The sequence below is a fragment of the Lactuca sativa genome, chromosome 8 (assembly GCF_002870075.4).
Source record: "Lactuca sativa cultivar Salinas chromosome 8, Lsat_Salinas_v11, whole genome shotgun sequence".
Lineage (NCBI taxonomy): Eukaryota > Viridiplantae > Streptophyta > Magnoliopsida > Asterales > Asteraceae > Lactuca > Lactuca sativa.
The window spans coordinates 289319849-289331460 of NC_056630.2; the positions used below are offsets into that span (position 1 = coordinate 289319849).

The window sequence follows — 11612 nt, forward strand, 5'->3', positions numbered from 1 at the left end:
TCGATGTGTCTCAGTGTAACCCTTCGGACCCACAGCTCAGGTGGACCCTCCGATCCTAGCTCAGTAAAGCTCAACATAATACACAACATAAATCACAAAGACATAATGCATGATACCACAATACTCAATATAAGCACATAAGACCCTTCGGTCACACAAAATTACCACTCAAGGTAGGTATAGTGAGAAGACTCACCTCGTAAACAAGCAAATAAACCTCGTATACAAATCATTGATCTAGCCTCCGCCTAACACATACGATAATTATCTCTAATTAACACTTAAATCCCAACTCCAAATAAACCAAGTTATTTTCTCTCTCTAATCTCTTGGAATGGGTAAAAGACCATTCTACCCTTCCATGGTCTCCATAATCCCTGTCTTGACCAAACTCTAAAGTTAACTAAATTCAACACTCGAGTCAACAGTCCATGTTGACCCGACTCGTCGAGTGCATCTATGTGACTCGTCGAGTCCCCTCGTTCCTTCATAAATGTTGTGAAAACCCAACTTAACTCGTCAAGTTATCTCATCAACTCGCTGAGTTACTCATGTCCAGACTCGTCGGGGAAAACCCTAGCCGACTCGTCGAGTCCCTTAAGTCTCTTTTCTCATTCAAACACTTTAAGGCAAAGCTACAACCCTAAACTCGAGATCTAGCCTCCCAAGGTTGAGATACCACGTAAAGTTGCAAGCTTTACGTCCATGCATGGAACTTAGGGCTTGAAATTCCAAAACAAGTTCCATTTAGAGTCCTAAGCATAAAAGCTCTCCTCTAGCTTGATAAAGCTTGGACCTTTGGGCTTAAGGGACCTCACAAGGTCCAGATGTTTCAATCTCTTAGAAAGCTCAAATCACTCAAAGTCTCAAGGAAATATGGAAAAAAAAAAACCCTAAAAGCTTCCTAGCAATGAGATCTAGAGGGTGTTTGGTTTAACTTCTAAAATGACTTTTGACTTTTTTTTAAGAAAAAGTCAAAAAAGATGTTTGGGAAGATAAGAAGGACTTTTGAAAATGACTTTTCCAATAGAGTAAATTTTGTCTTTTTGAAAAGTCACAAAATCATGACTTTTTCAACTTTTCAACAGTGTTAAACATTAAAATTACTTTTATATCTCCATCCACCCCCAATAAGTATGTAAACATGTCATTTTTAGTCATTTTGCATGTAAAAATTAAACTAAACACTTTGACTTTTGATTTTTTCCCTTCAAAAGCTAATCCAAACACATTTTAAAAAACAACTTTTGTAAAAAGTCCTTTTACAAAAAGGACTTTTGCCCCACAAAAGCTAAGCCAAACACCATCCTAATCAATATGATGAGCAAGGTGGTGACTTTTACCTTCCCACAGAAGCTTAGGGTGGATGAACACCGGATCCAACAGTCCCCTCTCGTTCCTTGCTTTGATACTCTTCTCTTCTCTTCCAAAAGTGCACTAAAATGCCCAAAGATTAGCTCTCTTTCTCTCTTAGATCAATATAGACGATTAGGGTTTCACAAAAGGGAGTAAGGTGGCTGGTGAGGTGGAAATGAGGGCTTAAGGTCCTTTAAATAGGACTCAACCCCGTAGAATTAGGGTTTCCTCTCACAGCGCCAACTCATCGAGTTGGTCCCTCCGGCTCGTCGAGTTGGTCATAAAACTCACGTGGCCAAATTCGTCTCTACTCGACGAGTTGAGGCATCCAATTCGCCGGGTTGCTCAATCAGCTCATAATATATATATATATATATATATATATATATATATATATATATATATATATATATATATATATATATTATGGAGTTGGGATGTTACAGAACCATTCTCACCTATAGTGTTGTTTTAATTGTTGATAATATAGCTATTTTTGGTCTAAAAATATATTTTGTAAAGGTAATATGGATGGGATGGTTTGGGTGCAACACTTATTAAAATATGTTAACAATTTTAGTTAACTCTATATGACTTGTTAAATAGTTATAAATTTCAATAATTATTCAAACTTTTTACGAAAATACAATCTCAAATATAAATCAATCGTCCGGGTAAATTAAAAATGTCTAAATTAAACAACTTGACTTTCATTTTCGATATCCTTTTTAATAGTAAATATACTAATATGATGTATTTCAATACATGAAGTATAATAACATATATAATGTATCAATGTATGTATGTATTCTTCTATAAACAACGTATAGGGTTTAATGTATGTCAATTTATGTTTTGCATAATTTTATAACACAAAATTCATCCATATAATATTAGGATAATTTTTATACATATAATATTGCATAGTTTTATAACATAAAACTTATACATATAATATTGGTTTCGTTTTTCGTTTTTTATACCTTTTTTGGGTTTTTGTTTTTTTGTTTTTTTTGTATCTCGTAGATTTTTTCATCAAGAAATGTTGTTAAAATTTAATAAAAATACATAATTTGCTAAACCGTAATACAAGAGGAAGATTCGTTCACATTTAGTCATTAAACCTTTTTAACAGGGAAACGAACTTTCAACTTTGTTCACATCTAGTAACTAAACTTTTTTCCATTATCTATTTGTCACTGAACTATTGAAAATGTTCACATTTTACCCTTTCGGTTGTTACCGGTCATAAGGGTAAAATGTGAACATTTTCAATAGTTCAGTAGCAAATAGATAATGAAAAAAAGTTTAGTGACTAAATATGAACAAGTCGAAAGTTTGTTACCCTTTCAAGTCATTATCTCATATATATATATATATATATATATATATATATATATATATATATATATATATATATATATATATATATATATGATAACTCATAGTTTTACGAGAACCCGAGAACTTTTATGTTTTTTAACCTAAATTCACTATTTAAGTGTGGTAAATTCATGAAAAGATTACACCCAATGTACTTGTTGTACCTCATCTCCTTTGAAGCTTACACCTAATGTACTTGTGTTACCTTTATTTCTTTAGAAGTTTATGCCTCATTTATGTTTCGTTATTTAGAAGCTTACAACTAATGTACTTGCCTTAGATTATCTCTTTAGAAGCTTACACATCATGTTTTTAGCTTTCATTTTTCATGTAATTGCCTAGCCTCATCACTAAAATCTGGATAACTTGTGCTTCTAACTGTAAAACTCATATGAAGGCTAGTTTGATCACCACTTTTAAACTTGCTTCGTAATCCTATGCATTTGTGACTTGTTTCTTGTGTTGTGATACTTGTAAGAACCTTTTTATACGTCTTGTAAGCATATGGTAAGCTAATTTGCTTATTTGCTTTCTAACTTTTTTTAAATGAAAATTATAACATTTTCCTATAACTATTCCTTTAGTGTCCCTTATGTCCTTTAATGAAATAGACTTCATTAACTTTTATAAAAGCTTTAAACTTCAATCGAGTTATATATACATGCACGCACGAACACACACACACACACACACACACAAAACGACGTATTATGCTGTGTTTAGGTACCCAAGCTTATATACCCTTAAGGGTATATTCACTTTTCCCATATATATATATATATATATATATATATATATATATATATATATATATATATATATATATATATATATATATATATATATATATACACACACAGACACACACACATACACTTAAAACAATACATGTGTTACATATACTTCTTTTTCCGAAAAGAGGGCTGTTAGAATTGTTCTTAGTTCATTACACTACAGTAACTTTCATACCATTCAAATATCAAAATTTTATGCAGTAAACAAGATAGAAGGGCATAACTATTATAGATAGATTCTCATACTGGTATGCTGAATGCCTTTCCCGATCCGATAACAATCTTGCAAAACTTAAAACAATCTTAGGTAAAATCCCGAGCTTAATAACATTGACTGATATATTACAAAAAAAATATTTATTTGTATTTAATAGGTATAAATATGTATTTATTTCATACAAAAATCCTCATATACATATGGATTTTTGAAAAACTAACACTTAGAGCTTTTTATATGTACCCAATATTACTTCTTTAGACTACAAACTTGGTGGAAATTTATTAAACGACTAGTTACCCTCAAAATCATGCTCAACAATATTGTTATTAATGTGCAATGTAATTTAGACGTAAATGATTCAAATTTTGTTTATCACTTAAGGTTTGAAGTTTTCATTTAAAAAACAGGACTTACAAGGCTAGAAGTCATCCCTCACAAATAAGAAGAATAAACATTAACTAGTTGTTAAGAGCATCTCCAATCCATTCCCATTCTCCATTATTTCCCTCATTTCTTCCCCCATTTCTCTCCAATAGTATCCCATTTATTCCCCCATTTTGGATGAAATGAATAGTATAACATCTACCAAATATGGTGTTATACTATTCATTCCCCCAAAATGGAGATGAATTTTGAGTTGTCAGTTTTAATCATTCGTTTTATATATTTATACATTTCTGGTTTTTTCTACTAATTATTATTTAAATGTAATATTTAATACTTATAATATTGTGTTATATATTATAAATATAAATTTTTTTATTTATCAAATTCATAATAAAATTTAAATACATATCTCTATATATATTAAAACAGAAACCTAACTACAACACCTAAAACAATCTGACCCCTTCAATGTTTTTCAATGATTATTTTAAACCACTGGATCAATTTCGTTGATGTCAACATAACAAAAGGGAACTACAAATACGCCTTTGTTACCGTCTATAACCATTTTTCCTCCAAAGTAGGGATTGCTCTCTTCCTCTTTCTCTCTCTGATGAAGATAATATCAAGAGTCGATGATCTCTCCAATGGCATTGTTACCACCTACACATACTATGATTATACTTTTGGATTAATCCACCATTGCAATCTTACTAATTTGGAGGTACTAATTTTGATTTCTACTACCAAACTTTCTTATAATTCGTCAACATGTAGGATCTTTACCCTAATTAAAAGAAAATTTTTTGGAATCATATTGATTTGTTTTGTTTTGCAGCAAGATACAATTATATTTCAACTATTTTTTAAAAGTATATACACATTATATCATCCTACTTCGCAAATCTGCAATAGCATCACAATATTTGACTTTACCGGTTAGACTTTAGCCAAAAAGTTACTTCTTCATCCCTTAATCTTTGGCTTAAGCCACTAAGTTTGTTATTCCACAAACAAGATTTTATAACAATAATTTTTTAATTGTTCGTAGCAAACTATGTTGACCAAGTCTATTATTGTCAATTTGTTTTAAGTTTAAATAACAAACTATGTTAACCAAGTCTATTATTGTCAAATCTTCCTATCAAGGTTAATGAGTCAACTGAGCATCTCAGTAGCAGGATTGAGTACCCGGATCGAATCAGAGTTCACGCCGCCCGCCCTGAACAAATAGGAGGTGTGGGCCACAGGTCACACATAAGCCGCCGGGTCGCACAACAGAAGCTCACAGGGTGCCCCAAGAGGGCCTGAATGAAAGACCCAAGCTTACATGAACCATCAAAGAAAGTCCTGCAAATGAAGACTTGGGCTTGCTTTGATGATGAGTTTAAGTTTTTGGCCCTTCTATGTTTGTTTTAAGTTTAAAGGCAATCTCCTTAATCTTTGGCTTAAGCCACTGAGTTTGTTATTCCACAAACAAGATTTTATAACAATAATTTTTTTATTGTTCGTAACAAACTATGTTGACAAATACTATTATTGTCAATTTGTTAGCTAAATAACAAATTGTGTTGACCAAGTCTATTATTGTTAATTTGTTTTAAGTTTAAAGGTAATTTCCTTATGTCCAAGGGTATAATTGTCAACACGAGGGCAAACTCTACAAATTTAATTTCTTTCATGAATTTTATATTCTTATTTATGCATATTATTATTCCAATTATACCGTCAATCATAAACACTTTCCAAAATAATTATATGTATATTTATCATGTTCCAGTACATAGAATCTAAATATTTATGATTAAATAGTTTAAAAAAGAAATATTATCTTTAAATCTTTTCAAATTCATGTACCCTTATCAATTTCAAATTCGATGATTTAATTATATCTTATTAATTATGGATGTAAATCATACATTTTTTATAACTATTTTAACTTAATATAATATCATGACTCATGTTTTCCAATTATACTATTTTCCATATTTTGTTATGATATATAGATATAAATATCTTATAAAATCATTGTTTACCATTTTATATATCCTTATTAACCCTATATAATATTATGTATCATACAAATCACAAAAAAAAAATTGTTTCTTCAACCTCTCAATCACGAAAAAAAAATTGTTTCTTCAACCACTCTTTACACTCGTTGCTGCATACTTCCATCATCCGTCATCCATAACATGTTTCGTTATCCTCTGCAATGTTTGTTTTTGTTGTTATATTATGAGTCATGTATGGAATGATGTTTTGAATATGTTTATCATGTATGCAAACTACTTTATTTTTCTTTTCTTTCGTGTTAAAAAATTTAATAATTCTAACTCTCTTAATTCACATTTTGTCATCGGTCTTCCTTTGCTGAATGCTATTTGATTTTCGTCTTTATTGAATTGAAAACTGTGTTTTTGTGAGAGTGCGGTTTACACTTTTTCCTTCATTAAAACAACAATCATGACAGAAACAATCGATGTCAAGATACATAAAACCAACATGTTGGAATATATCGATGTATTAGTCAACAATGTTTATAAATAATATGGACCATTTATGTTAAAATCTCCTAAATGAACATGTATTCAATATATTCTAACACATGGATCATAATATAATTTCATTTTCAATGTTGTCCCATATTATCATTAATAACAATTATATTTCAATTATTTTTTAAAAGTAAATACACATTATATCATCCTACTTTGGAAATCTGCAATAGGATGCCAATATTTGACTTTGCCGCTTATACTTTAGCATAAAATGTACTTCTTGATGCCTTAATCTTTGGCTTAAACCACTGAATTTGTTATTTCACAAACAAAATTTTATAACAATAATTTTTTATTATTGTTCGTAACAAACTATGTTGACGAAGTATATTATTATCAACTTGTTTGAAGTTTAAATAATAAACTATATTGACCAAGTCTATTATTTTCAATTTGTTTTAAGTTTAAAAGTAATCTCCTTAATCTTTAGTTTAAGCCACTGAGTTTGATATTCCACAAATAAGATTTTATAACAATAATTTTTTTATTGTTCATAACAAACTATATTCAACAGTCTATTATTGTTAATTTGTTTTAAATTTAATTAACAAATTATGTTACAAAGTCTATTATTGTTAATTTGTTTTAAGTTTAAATGTAATTTTCTTATTACCAAAGGTATAATTGTCAACACGAACATATACTCTACAAATTTTAATTTCTTTCATTATCTTATATTCTTATTTATTCAAATTATCATTCCAATTATATAGTCAATCATAAACAATTTCCAATATATATATATATATATATATATATATATATATATATATATATATAGGGTTAGGTTATTTTGTTTTCACTATCTATTGTGTGCATGTATGACTGATTCTGGACCAATCATTTTAGTTATTTTAAGAAAGTAATTAATGCATATTACATGTTGAAGATATAATAGTTATCCGTGCTTGTGTGATATCTGTGATCTGTGTTATCTGATGCTAGTATTAGTAAATATTTGGTATCACTTCATTATTGTGCTCACATGTAGTATACAACGAACTCCAGGAATTTTGAAGTTAGATATTATGGTATATGTTTTGAACCAGTTGTAATACGGGAAATGTTTGATATGTGTGTTATCTCTTTTGGTGAGCACAATTTTCCTATGACATTGATTTGTTTGAGGATTATAATTTGATGAGGCGACTTAGGAGCAAAATTGATGCAACTATTTAGAGATTCCGAGGACGGAATCATTTTAAGGAGGGTAGAATTGTAACGACCCAAAAACCTCTTTATTAACGATGTAAGTCTTCCGTTATATAGGATTAAGTAGTACGTATTTTTCATGTCAGATTATAAGCTTATTATATAATAACATGATCAAAAAGAGATTAATTACGATTTAAAAGATTTAGTTAATATTTAAATTATTATCTAGGATTTAATTAGTAATTGAAAAAAAATTTAAGGATGGTTATTATATTTTTTTTATTTAAATCCAATTAAACGATTGTAAAAGAAAAAGAGGAAATCATATATGGTTAGGGTCATTATTAAAAGAAGTATTCAAGATAAGGGTATCTAATTGTAAATTACAATTCAATTGGTGAATTGAATTATCTACGTAACTCACGATTGTATATTAGTTTTAAATAACCCTACGGAGGTTAAGGAAACTGCCGCAACCTATCTGTTCTTCTTTGTTTCCGTTACCATATCGATTCGCATACTTCCCCTACACCCCAAATACACCGATCAAACCCCCTCCTTGGGACTGCCATATTTGCGTCGACCAGAGGAAAAAATAGGGAGAAAAGCAAGTGTGAACGAGATAGTAAAACAAAAGAGAGTGAGACTAAAGAAAAGGGAAGTTCGAGAGTGTGGTTATCTTTGGGACGTGACCAGGTCCTTCGAGAGTGGAAGAAGAGAACCGCCAACTGGTAATTTTTATTCTATCGCCTTTCCTTGTGAATTCGACTACATGTGGTCTTCCCGTTTTTCTTTATTTCTCTGTTTATAAAATTTACTGTTGATTTTATTTTGATCCAATCAAATGTATTTTCTAAACTCAAATACAGATCACCTACATGTAATAATCGAAGTGTTTCCATGGTTTTATCTTCCCATAGCCTTAAGGAATCACGAAATATTGAGGCTACTAATTTAGTGCACCAAGTTCCCTTTACTTTGTTGCCTGCAAGTTTGTTACTTTAATAATCTCTTTCTCTTGATTTACTATGATGCCCCACTCCATCTTTTGCTAGTCACAAGGATATGATATGTAATTAACGTAGGTGAGTTGTGGCTTCATACGAATCGTACCCAGACATAGTACATATGTAGGCTATTGGTGCAGTGGTGCTATGCAATTATGATAAGAATTGTAATGGTTTATACTTGTGATTGATAAGAACTAAACGAATCGGTAAGCCATGGTCATCATGGATTCTTAGTCAACAAGTGAGTTGGAGCCATTCAATTAAAGACCATTTAGACGATATTATACTTATTTCTTTTACTTGTTTCCATCCTGCATTAGGGATTAAAACACCAAACAACACAAGATTATTAAAAGCATGTTGAACATCAATTAGGAAATTCTACTTTATGATCTCATAAATGTAGTAAAATTATGAAATAATGGTTATTAAGGTGTAAACGTTATTAACTTGCTATTGCTTTTTATTATAAGTATTTGGTTTATTAATATTAGTTATGTAAATTAATAAACTGGAAATATGAGTATATTTACATATACTATATATGTTTAGGTTCACATAACAAGATTATGAGTTGACGGTTAGGAAAACCATATATATCGAAAAAGATAAGGTGAGTCAATAGACTTTTCATAAACCTTGTACATAATCGAAAACTATTTTCCGGAAACGGCTCGATTAGTCAAATTAAAATATTATTAATTGTTGATTATACCTATATGTGCAGTATATGTCATTGTTTTGTCTTCTGTGACATTTGCATGCTTAGTAAATTTGGTTGATATGTCTATGTACTTGATATGATTAATTGCAACTATGATATGCTATATGAAATGACGGCTGATATTTGACTATCTTCGTGGTATAAATGTTATGAATCTTGATTATGATAATACGAATATTGCATGCTTGTACTTGATTTACGATTGATTATGCGGGGTTATGCGTAAAGGGCAAAGGGTAGAACCTAGCACTTAGCATGAAACCCTATTCGGATACCTTCGAGCCTGGTTGGTTGAAAAATACCTTCTAGGAAAAGCGCTTAAGCCATTTACAAGTTGCTCGGTCTTTCTAGATGCCCGTGCGACACATGGTACGTGTACACTTTGGTGTTTGTGGACTGGAGTGATGTTGGCCATTCGAACAAGGCTTGTACAAACATCACGTAGGTGTTAGGAGGTGGCGGACGAATGCCACCGCTTGTACCAACACCAGAACGACACCGCGATGTACTTGTACATTAACATAGTCGGAGTAGTGAAAGTGGAGTCTTGGGGTCGGTGTGACGGGTGGGAGTCGCGAACCACCTAAAGCATTTGGCTGGCCAAGTACACAAGTAGCAAACGGGTTTTTCCCTTGGGGTTTGGCATCACTATGAGACTACCTACGCCTATACGATTATGATAGATTTCTTTGATATGATGATGTACTATTATGATATGATTATGCATGAAATATGATTGATGTTACACTAATGAATGATATGTAAATGGATGATACATAAATTGAATGATTGAATTTTATGCGAATGATGATTGATTATTGATTGACATGTCATTTTTGTTTATATGATCATAATTTGAATGATTGACCCGTTAGGGGATGGTATGTTTTCCTTTTTGTTGTGTACAAACTTCTATTGGCTCACGAAGCATTTGCTGACACTTGTTTCTTTGCTTTGCGTCTTTACGATTGGTACAGGTAGCTTAGGAGCTTGACTTGGTGAGATGGGATCACTTTTGGGTAGTTTATCATTAGAATAAAAATCCACTTGAAAACGTTATTTAATTTTGAAACTTATGCGTTCGCTACAATTAAATAATTTTGATATCTTGGTTTTGAATTGAACGTAACGTTGTGGTTTAAAATGTTTTTGAAATAAACAATGTTATAGTCTTCCGTTGCATTTTCCGTTAAAAGATTTTAAAAATAAATGAAACACATTTGGGTGAAAAATCATGACGCTACAAGTTGATGTATATATATATATATATATATATATATATATATATATATATATATATATATATATATATATATATATATATAACATGTTTCAATATATAAATTATAGACATTTATTATTAAATCGTTTAATAAATAAATATTATCTTTAAATCTTTTCAAAAATCATTTACCCTTATCATTTTAAAAACACTCATTTAATTTAATCTTATCAAAAAGGATTTGAATAATTTATTTTTGATATATATTTTTATTTAAAATAAAATCACAATAATATTTTCCAATTATATCTCTATATTTGTTAACCAACTTTAATTCATTATTATCTTTACCAATATTCTTTATTATTATTATCTTTACCGGTACTTTTATAAATGCTTGAATAACTCTATTTGCTAGTGTTGTTTACAAAACTTTTATTTACATATTGTTTATTTTTGATTTATTACCATATCCCATTAGACAAACCTCACAACTACAAATGCATTCATTAAAATTAATAGGATATAAGTTTTTTTAAAATGTTATACTAATTATTTTAAATTAATATATATACTTTTATTTTAATATTTGACATATGCTATGTATGCTAGAACATTTAATATAATTATAGGAATTATATCCTATAGAATATGATATAATTTTTAAATCCATGTATATGTTAAAAAACTATATAGTATACATGTTGATAACATCAATAAACAAAAATAACATCATACTTTGAAAATATGTTGCTACAAATAACAGAAGTTGTTCATGTAACTATTTTTTGCTAATAATT

The 11612-nt window shown here is 29.9% G+C and overlaps 1 long non-coding RNA gene across 1 annotated transcript; it reads left to right on the top strand.

Moving 5' to 3' along the window:
• The first annotated feature begins 8266 nt into the window (after nt 1-8266).
• On the top strand, nt 8267-10772 carry LOC111877544 (uncharacterized). The gene is made up of 2 exons (XR_006186242.2): nt 8267-8587; nt 9819-10772. It is a non-coding gene; the product is annotated as an uncharacterized LOC111877544 (long non-coding RNA).
• The last annotated feature ends 840 nt before the right edge of the window (nt 10773-11612 follow it).